Source organism: Callithrix jacchus, chromosome 16 (assembly GCF_049354715.1).
Source record: "Callithrix jacchus isolate 240 chromosome 16, calJac240_pri, whole genome shotgun sequence".
NCBI classification, from domain to species: domain Eukaryota; kingdom Metazoa; phylum Chordata; class Mammalia; order Primates; family Cebidae; genus Callithrix; species Callithrix jacchus.
In genome coordinates this window covers 6,581,253-6,592,205 of record NC_133517.1, presented here as the reverse complement: position 1 = coordinate 6,592,205, position 10,953 = coordinate 6,581,253, and the positions used below count along the sequence as shown (strand labels likewise).

Below are 10,953 nucleotides of genomic sequence, written 5' to 3'. Positions count from 1 at the left end.
GTGTATTTCTGCAGGATGATTCCATAGAAATGGCAAACTTAAAAATTTAAGAGAAAGCTGCCAAATTCTCTTTTCAAATGCTGAACCAATTTACATTCTAACCCAGAGTAGACAATATATCCATTTTCTCTAGCATACAACAGAACTGCCTATCGTTAATCCTTTCCACTGTTTTCTGTCAGGTGAGAACTGTGGCATTATATTACTGTGAATGTTTCTAGATAGGGAGTATTTGCCATCCTCTTTTGTTCTGAGACAGGGTCTCAATGTGTCATCCAGGCTGTAGTGCAGTGGTGTGGTCAGAGCTCACTGCAGCCTGGAGCTCCTGTCCTCAAGTCATCCTCCCACCTCAGCCTCCCCAGTCGCTAGGACTACAGGCTTGCACCCTGACCCCAGCTCTTTTTTTTTTGTATACATGGGTCCTTGCTATGTTGCCCAGGCTGGTCTCAGACTCCTAGGCTCAAGCAATTCTCCTGCCATGGCCTCCCAAAGTTCTGGGATTATAGGTGGGAGCCATCACGCCCTGCCTGGCCATCTTCTAATAAGCTTATTCCTTTGTATTTCCCTTGCTATTTACTGCTTGTTTTTTTTCTCTGTTTAGATATTCATTTCATTTATGAGCTCTTTTTGTATATTTTTCAAGGTTTAATCTTTGTCTTCTGTTATATGCATTAACAACCAAGTTACTTCCAACCTGTTGATCGATTTTTAACTTTCATGGTAATTTGTTTTAGAAAGTAATTTTTTGTTTTTGTTTTTGAGACAGAGTCTCACTTTGCCCAGGCTGGAGTGTAGTGGTGTGATCTTGGCTCACTGCAACCTCTGCCTCTCAGGTTCAAGTGATTCTCCTGGCTCAGCCTCCCAAGTAGCTGGGATTACAGGTGTCCGCCACCACACCCGGCTAATTTTTGTATTTTTATTAGAGACGAGGTTTCACCATGTTGGCTAAGTTGGTCTTGAACTTCTGACCTCAGGTGATTGGCCCACTTCAGCCTCCTACTGTGCTGGGATGACAGGCATGAGCCACTGTTCCCAGCCTAGAAAGTAGTATTTATTAATAAGATGAGCTTTGTTGCTAAATGTAGTAATGATAAATTTTCTATGCATTACTGTCGTACTGTAGTAATTTTAATATATTGATGGATTTTATATGCTACTTTTTATAAATATCTGCAGTTTTATTCATAGGGACATTTGCATATTGATTTTTTGGCATTTTTGAGTTTTTCTTAGTTCTGCTATAACATAATCTGGTTATCAGGGTTATACTAGGATTTGTGGTAGTAATACAGTGGATTTAGAAGCTTCCCAATGTGTTCTGCTCTGTGGAATAGTTTATTTTATTTTATTTTTTGAGACAGAGTTTCACTCTTGTTACCCAGGCTAGAGTGAAATGGCGCGATCTTGGCTCACCGCAACCTCCGCCTCCTGGGTTCAGGCAATTCTCCTGCCTCCGCCTCCTGAGTAGCTGGGATTATAGGCACGCGCCACCATGCCCAGCTAATTTTTTGTATCTTTAGTAGAGATGGGGTTTCACCATGTTGACCAGGATGGTCTCGATATCTTGACCTCGTGATCCACCCACCTCGGCCTCCCAAAGTTCTGGGATTACAGGCGTGAGCCACCACGCCTGGCCTAGTTTATAATAATAATAGGTGCATTACAGCAAAAGAAACAGTCTCTAGAGTGAATCGGCAACCAACAGAATGGGAAAAAATTTTTGCAGTTTACCCATCTGACAAAGGGCTGATAACCAGAATTTACAAAGAACTCAAACGGATTTACAGAAAAAGAACAAACAAACCCATTCAAAATTGGGCAAAAGATATGAACAGACACTTTACGAAAGAAGACATATACGAGGCCAACAATCATATGAAAAAATGCTCATCGTCACTGGTCATCAGAGAGATGAAAATCAAACCACATTGAGATACCATCTCACGCCAGTTAGAATGGCGATCATTAAAAAATCTGGAGACAACAGATGCTGGAGAGGATGTGGAGAAAAAGGAACACTTTTACACTGTTAGTGGGAGTGTAAATTAGTTCAACCATTGTGGAAGACAGTGTGGCGATTCTTCAAGGCCTTAGAAATAGAAATTCCATTTGACCCAGCAATCCCATTACTGGGTATAATCCAAAGGACTATAAATTGTTCTACTATAAGGACACATGCACACGAATGTTCATTGCAGCACTGTTTACAATAGCAAAGACCTGGAATCAACCCAAATGCCCATTGATGGTAGACTGGATTGGGAAAATGTGGCACATATACACCATGGAATATTATGCAGCAATCAGAAATGATGAGTTTGTGTCGTTTGTAGGGACATGGATGAATCTGGAGAACATCATTCTCAGCAAACTGACACAAGAACAGAAAATGAAACACCGCATATTCTCACTCATAGGCGGGTGATGAAAAATGAGAACACATGGACACAGGGAGGGGAGTACTAAACACTGGGGTCTATTGGGGGGAAAAGAGGAGGGCCAGTGGGAGGGGGAGGTGGGGAGGGATAGCCTGGGGAGAAATGCCAAATGTGGGTGAAGGGGAGAAAGCAAACAAAACACACTGCCATGTGTGTACCTATGCAACTGTATTGCATGCTCTGCATATGTACCCCAAAACCTAAAACGCAATAAAAAAATAGGTGTATTAAAGCTTTGGGATAATTCTCCTTTAGAGCATTCAGAATATATCACTTATTTGGGGATTAACCTCAAGCTTCTGAGGTTATTGTTTTATTTAGTATTTATACTACTCGTCAAATATATTTTGGTTCTTTATATATTTCTTGAAAATTATATTCTCCATTTCATCCACTTCTCTGTTTTCCCCATATTATCTGCTTTCTGCTTGCTCTGCCTTTGTTTTGCTGTTTTTATCTGAGTCATAGACAGTTTGGTGGTAACAGCATGGGCTCTGGGAGCTTCCTCTCAGTTTGTTGTAACAGTGTGTTTAGTAGACACCGAGCCTCAGTGCCCTCATCAGTCAAATGACAATATAATCATGCCTGTGTTGTAGTGTGATGTGAGAATTAAATGAAGTAATACACATGAAACACTCGGAACATAAGAACCCTCAATGCATGTTAGCTACCATTGTTAGTACCACTTTCTTGTAAGGGAAGATGAGTTGATTTATTTTCACTCTTGTTTTTTGAAATCAATGTTACAATTTTTCCTTTGAGTATGACTTTAAACTATTTCCTACTGTCTTGAATATGTACTGCCATTGTTTATTTTCAAATAGTATGTGATGATTATTATCATTATTTTCTGAGATGGAGTCTTACTCTGTCACCCAGGCTGGAGTGCAGTGGTGCGATCTTGGCTCACTGCAACCTCTGCCTCCCAGGTTCAAATGATTCTCCTGCCTCTGCCTCCTGAGTAGCTGGGATTACAGGCACGCATCACCATGGCTGGCTAATTTTTCTATTTTTAGTAGAGATGGGGTTTCACCATGTTGACCAGGCTGGTCTTGAACTCCTGACCTCAACCAATTGTTCTGATTTTTAAATCCCACAGATTAGTGGAAACATACGACGTTTGTCTTTCTATGCCTGGTTTATTTCAGTAGCCTATTGACCTCCAGCTCCATCCATATTGTTGCAAATGACAGGATCTCGTTATCTTTTTATGGCTGAATAGTACTCCATTGTGTACATGTACCACGTTTTCTTTATCCGTTCGTCTGTTGATGGACAGTGGATGCTTCCAAATCTTGGCTATTGTGAGCAGTGCTGCCACAGATCTGTGAGTGCAGAGATCTCTTTGGTGCGGATTTTCCTTCTTTCGGGTAGGATTGCAGAATCATGTGGTAGCTGTTCTCTTTAGCTTTTTGAGGGAACTCCAAACTGTTCTCCATAGTGGTTTTACTAATTTACATTCCCACCAACAGCATATGAAAGTTCCCTTTTCTCTGCATCCTCACCAGCATTTCTTACTGCTTTTAGATAAAAAGCCATTTTAAATAGGGTGAGATGATATCTCATTGTAGTTTTGATTTGCATTTCTCTGTTCTCTGATGATCAGTGATGTTGAGCACCTTTTGATATGCCTGTTTGCCATTTGTATGTCGTTTTTTAAAGACAGAGTCTCACTCTGTTACCCAGGCTGGAGTTCACTAGCATACTCTTGGCTCACTGCAACCTCCGCTTCTCAGGCTCAAGCAGTCCTCTCACCTCAGCCTCCTGAGTAGCTGGGACTATAGGCATACACCACCATGCTTGGCAAATTTTTGTATTTTTTGTAGAGACAGGCTTTCTCCATGTTGTCCAGGCTGGCCTTGAACTTCTGGGCTCAAGTGATCCTCCCACCTCGGCCTCCCGAAGTGTTGGGATTACAGGCATGAGCCACTGCACCCGGCCTAAATTTCTTTTTTAGATTGTTCACTGTTTGCATATAGAAATGCTACTGATGTTGTATACTGATTTTGTATCCTGCAAATTTACTGAATTTATCAGTTATAATCGTTCTTTTGTGGAGTCTTTAGGTTTTCCAAATGTAAGATCATATCATCTGCAAACAAACATAATTTGACTTTTTCCTTTCTGATTTGGATGCCCTTTCTTTCTTTCTTTTTCTTTCTTTCTTTCTCTTTTCTGATTGTTCTAGCTAGGACTTCCAGTACTATCTTGAATAACAATGGTAAAAGTGACATCCTTGTCACATTCCAGATATTAGAGGAAAGGCTTCTAGTTTTCCCTCAAGCAATGTGATACTAGCTGGGGATGTGTTTTACCGGGCTTTCAACATGTTAAGGTATGTTCCTTTTATACCCCACTTCTGAGAGTTTTTAGCATGATGAGATGTTCAATTTTATCAAATGCTTTTTCATCATCAATTGAAATGATCATATGGTTTTTAGTTTTCATTCTGTTGATATGACGTATCATATTAATTGCTTCATATATGTTGAACCATCCTTGCATCCCAGAGAGAAATCCCGTTGGTCATGATGAATGATCTTTTTAATGTATCATTAAATTCAGTTTGCTTGTATTTTGTTGAGGATTTTTGCATCAATATTCATCATGAGATATTGGCCTGTAGTTTTCTTTTCTTTTCTTTTTAATGTGTCTTTTTCTGCTTTTGGTGTCAGGGTAATACTGGCCTTGTAGAATGAGTTTGGAGGTATTCCTTACCACTCTGTTTTTCGGGATAGTTTGAGTAGGATTGGTATTAGTTCTTTAAATGTTTGGTAGAATTCGGCAGTGAAGCCATTGGGTCCTAGGCTTTTCTTTTTCTTTTTTCTTCTTCTTCTTCTTTTTTTTTTTTTTGAGATGGGGCCTCACTCTGTTGCCTAGGCAGGGGTGCAGTGGTGCAATCTCAGCTCACTGCAGGTTAAAGCAATTCTCCTACCTCAGCCTTGGAGAGGCATGCGCCACCACGCCCACCTAATTATTGTATTTTTAGTAGAGATGGGGTTTTACCATATTGACCAGGCTGGTCTTGAACTCTTGACTTCAGGTGATCCACCTGCCTCAGACTCCCAAAGTGACAGGCTTTTCTTAGGGGAAGACTTTTTATTACTTGTTACTGATCTGTTCAGACTGGTTTTCTTCATGGTTCAGTCTTGCTAGGTTATATGTGTTTAGGAATTTGTCCATTTCTTCTAGATTTTCCAATTTATTGGTATATAGTTGCTCCTTGTAGCTCCTAATGATCCTCTGAATTTATGTGGTATCAGCTCTAATGTATCTTTTTTCCTTTGTGATTTTATTCGTTTGGATTTTCTCTCTTTTTTTCTTAGTCTGGCTAAAGGTTTGTCAGTTTTAATTTCCCCAAAAAGCCGACTTTTTGTTTCACTGATATTTTGTATTGTTTTCTTCATTTCAATTTCATTTATTTATTCTCTGATTTTTATTATTTCTTTTCTTCCACTAATTTTGGCTTCAGTTTGCTCTTGCTTTTCAAATTCTTTGTTTTTTTTTTTTTTTTTTGCATTTCAATAGAACTAGCTTTATTTATTCACTTATTTATTTGTTTAAACAAAAGAAATAATCTAAAAGTAAATGCATATATGTACCAAGGGAGTGACATGACCTGGTACATACAAAAGAGCTGCTGTGTCATAATGGAAACAGCATATTAAGAGAAATGTATTTCATGTGCTGCCTGCTTGAGCAATCAATCTGGAGATGCGAGTTCACTGAAAGAAGGTGATCTGCCAGGACATCAGCATGAAAGAAACAAAACCAAACCCGCCAGAGTGCCTCCAGATAACGACGTAGTGGCAGCATGATAACTGGCATCAGCTCACTGTCTTCTCATTTTCTATAATTTTCCTCTTCTTTTCATCTGTTTTTTTCCTTGAAGATGTTATTTTAGTAAAAGTGAAGTTCTTTGATGCTTTCACTAACGTCACAAGAGCCCTATGAGAAGCAGCCTTCTTTGGTGCAAATTCAGATTCTTCTGGATACCAGTGTCTGGACAGCTCTTTAAAGGTGCTCGCATCAGTTATTCTGCAGTGAAGATGTTTCATGAACTGGGGCATGTATTTGTCAAGATACTTCTTATCTGCATGGACTGAATTTCCTGTAAGTGAACAGAGCCCCAGAGGAGTCTGCTGTCATAAAAGGATAGAAATTCATACTCTGCCAGCTGCAATGTAATTGGATTCTCCCTCACTGCCTTGGTATGACCAGACTTCCCATGATGCTCCTTACACCAATCTGACACGCTGTCCAGCAACTCATCTGGTTGTTTTATAATCAGGTTAGGACCTTCAGCCAAAATGTTTAGATCAGAGTCAGTTATCAGACAGGCTATCTCAACAATCTGGTCCTTCTCAATGTCCAGTATAGGCACCTGGGTGCCAGTGGAAATGGTGCTGTGTTCCAAGGATGTTCCTGGCATGAACATAGTGACTTCCATCGTCTTAATGCCTTGGCTTTAAAGTCTGCCTGATGACTTTCCACTGAGGTTTTTGGAGCTACCACCTATCTTCTTGGATGCATAGCTGACAGCAAGAGCTGTAGTCGGAGTGGGGCTCAGCAAGGATGTAACCGCTGTCTGGGTCTTCAGCGCCAGCACCGCAGATGCCATGATTGCGTTCACTTGCTTTTCTAATTCCTTTTTTTTTTTTTTTTTGAGACAGAGTCTCACTCACTCTGTCACCCAGAATGCAGGGCAATGATGCGGTCTCAGCTCACTATAATCTGTCTCCCAGGTTCAAGCAATTCTCCTGCCTCAGCCTCCTGAGGAGCTGGGACTACAGGCACGTGCCACCACAGCCAGCTATGATTAAACTAAACTACGATTTAGTTTAATTTTTGTCTCTGCTAAGAGATGAGGTTTCACTGTGTTGGCCAGGGTGGTCTCGAATTCCTGATCTTGTGATGCGCCCGCCTCGGCCTCCCAAAGTGCTGGGATTACAGGCATGCGCCACCGCTCCTGGCCTACTTTTCCAATTTTTTAGGATGTATTATTTGGTTGTTTATTTGGAGTTTTTCTTCTTTTTTCATGTCGGCACTTATAGCTATCGACTTTCCTCTTAGCCCCGCTTTTGCAGTACCAAGATTTTGGCATGCTGTGTTCCAGTTATCATTTGTTGCCAGAAATTTTCAATTTCCTTCTTAATCTCTTCCTTGACCCACTGAGCATTCAGGAGCATATTGTTTAATTTCCATGTATTTGTATAGTTTCCAAAATTCTTCTTGTCATTAGTTCCTAATTTTATTCCATTTTCAGAGAAGATGCTTGGTATTATTTCATTTTTTTTGAATGTTTTTAGACTTGTTTTGTGACTTAACATGTGGTCTATTTTTGAGAATAATGTAGGTGCTAAGGAAATAATGTGCATTCTGGCCCAGGAGCAGTGGCTCATGCCTGTAATCCCAGCACTTTAGGAGGCTGAGGTGGCCGGATCACCTGAGCTCAGGAGTTCAAGACCAGCCTGGGCAACATGGTGAAACCCAGTCTCTTCTGAAAATACAAATGTTAGCCAGGTATGGTGGTGCACTCCTGTAATTCCAGTTACTTGGGAGGCTGAGGCACGATTGCTTGAAGCTGGGAGGCGGAGGTTGCAGTGAGCCAACATCACGTCACTGCACTCCAGCCTGGAAAACAGAGTTAGACTCCATCTCAATAAATAAATAAATACATACATACATAAATAAAAATAAAAAGGAATGCGTATTCTGCAGCCATTGGATGAAATGTTCTGTAAATATCAATTAGGTCCATTTGGTCTATAGTGCAGCTTAAGTCCACTGTTTCTTTGTTGATTTTCTGTCTGAAAGATCTGTCTAGTGCTCAAAGCGGGGTGTTAAAGTCTCCAGGTATTACTGTGTTGGGGCCTCTGATTTCCTTTAGCTCTAATAATACCTGCTTTATATATCTGGGTGCTCTGGTGTTGGGTGCATACATATTTAAAATCGTTACATCCTCTTGTTGATATAGTGACTTCTTTGTCTCTTATAGTTGCCTTAAAATCTATTTTTTTTCTGATATAAATACAGCTACTCCTGCTCTTTTTTGACTTCCACTGGCATGGAATTTTATCTTTTTCTGTCCTTTCAGTCTATGTGTGTCTTTACAGGTAAAGTGTGTGTTTCTTGTAGGCAACAGATCATTTTTTAAAACCATTAATTCACTCTGTATCTTTTGATTGGAGAGCTTAGTTCTTTGCTTTCAATTTTATTTTCGATATGTCAGAGCTCACTCCTGCCATTTTGTTATTTGCTTTCTGGTTGTTTTGTGTCCTTCTCTTCCTTTCTTTCTTTTCTGTCTTCCTTTTAGTAAAGGTGATTTTCTCAGGTGATACGATTTAGTTTCTTGCTTTTTATTTTTTGTGTATCCATTGTATTTTTTTATTGGAGGTTACTAGGAAGCTTACAAATACCATCTTATAATTTATTTTAAACTGCTAACAACTTAACACTGTTTGCATAAACAAATAAAAATTAGCAAAAAGAAAACGAATAAAGACTCTATGCCTTAACTTTATCTCCTCACTTTTCAACTTTCAGTTGTTTCTATTTATATTTTATTGTACCATCTATGTCTCAAAAGTTGTTGTAGTTATAATTTGTCTTCTTGTGGTTATTCTTTTTGATTGGTTCATTATTTAGCCATTCTACTTAAGAGCAGTTTAAACACTACAGCTGCAGTGTTATAATATTCCGTGTTTTTCTGAGTACTTATTACCAGCGAGTTTTGAACATTCAGATGATTTGTTATTGCTCATAATTAACCTTTATGTTTTCAGATCAAAGTCCTCCCTTTACCATTTCCTGCAGGACAGGTCTGGCATTGATGAAATCCCTCAGCTTTTGTCTGTCTGGGAAAGTCTTTTATTATTCCTTCATGTTTGAAGCATTTTTTCAGTGGATATAATATTCTATGGTAAAGGTTTTTCCCTCAGCACTTTAAATATGTGATGCTACTCTTTCCTGGCCCGTAAGGTTTTCACTGAAAAGCTGCTGCCAGACGTATTGGAGCTCCATTGTATATTATTCGGTTTTTTCTTTTGCTGCTTTTAGGATTCTTTCTTTACCCTTGACCTTTGGGAGTTTGATTATTAAGTGTCTGGAGGTAGCGTTCTTCCAGTTAAATCCGCTTTGTGTCTTTAACGTTCTTGTATTTGGGTCTTTCTATCTTCCTCTAGGTTTGGGAAGTTCTGTTTTTATTCCTTTAAATAAACTTGCTACCTCTATTTTTTTTCTCTACCTCCTGTTTAAGGCCAGTAAGTCTTAGATTTGCCCTTTTGAGACAATTATCTTATCTTTTTTTTTTTTTTTTTTTTTTGAGATGGAGTCTCACTCTGTCTCCAGGCTGGAGTGCAGTGGCACCATCTTGGCTCACTGCTACCTCCGCCTCCCCAGTTCGAGCAATGCTCCTGCTTCAGCCTCCTGAGTAGCTGGGACTACAGGTGTGCACCACCACACCCAGCTAATTTTTGTATTTTTAATAGAGATGGGGTTTTATCATATTGGCCAGGATGGTCTTGATCTCTTGACCTCATGATCCACCTGCCTTGGTCTCCCAAAGTGCTGGGATTGCAGGCGTGAGCTACTACGCCTGGCCCTTTTGAGGCTGTTTTCTAAGTCCTGTAGGTGTGCTTCACTTTTTAAAAAAAATTCTTTTTTCTTTTGTCTCCTCCGTACATTTTCTTTTCTTATTTTATTTTTTGAAGATGGTGTCTCGTTCTGTCGCCCAGGTTGGAGTGCAGTGGTGCAATCTCAGCTCACTGCTACCTCTGACTCCCAGGTTCAAGCAATTCTCCTGCCTCAGGCTCCTGAGTAGCTGGGATTATAGGCACCCATCCCACACCCAGCTAATTTTTTTTATCTTTAGTAGAGATGGATTTCATCATGTTGGCCAGGCTGGTCTTGAACTCCTGACCTGAGTCGATCCGCCCACCTCGGCCATCCAAAGTGCTGAGATTACAGCTGTGAGGCACCGTGCCCAGTCTTCTCTGTGTATTTTCAAATAGCCTGTCTTCAAGCTCACTAATTCTTCTGCTTCATCAGTTCTGCTTTTAAAAGACTCTGATGCATTTAGTATGCCAATTGCATTTTTCAGCTCCAGAATTTCTGCTTGATTTTTTTTTTTTGAGATGGAGTCTCACTCTATCACCCAGGCTGGAGTGCAGTGGCGCAGTCTCAATTCACTGCAACCTCCGCCTCCTGGGTTCAAGTGATTCTCCTGCTTCAGTGTCTTAGTAGCTGGGACTACAGGTGTGTGTCACCATGCCTGGCTAATTTTTGTATTTTTTGGTAGAGATGGGGTTTCACTATATTGGTCAGGCTGGTCGTGAACTCCTGACCTTGTGATCCACCTGCCTCAGCCTCCCAAAGTGCTGGGATTACAGGTGTGAGCCACTGCACCTGGCTTGATTCATTTAAATTATTTCGATCTCTTTGTTAAGTTTATGTGATGGAATTCTGAATTCCTTCTCTGTGTTATCTTGAATTTGAGTTTCCTCAAGACAGCTGT

The 10,953-nt window shown here is 40.2% G+C and overlaps 1 pseudogene; it reads right to left on the bottom strand.

Annotated features, from left to right (window-relative positions):
* Positions 1-6,265: 6,265 nt before the first annotated feature.
* Positions 6,266-6,888, bottom strand: LOC100403624 (oligoribonuclease, mitochondrial pseudogene; annotated as a pseudogene).
* Positions 6,889-10,953: the final 4,065 nt, after the last annotated feature.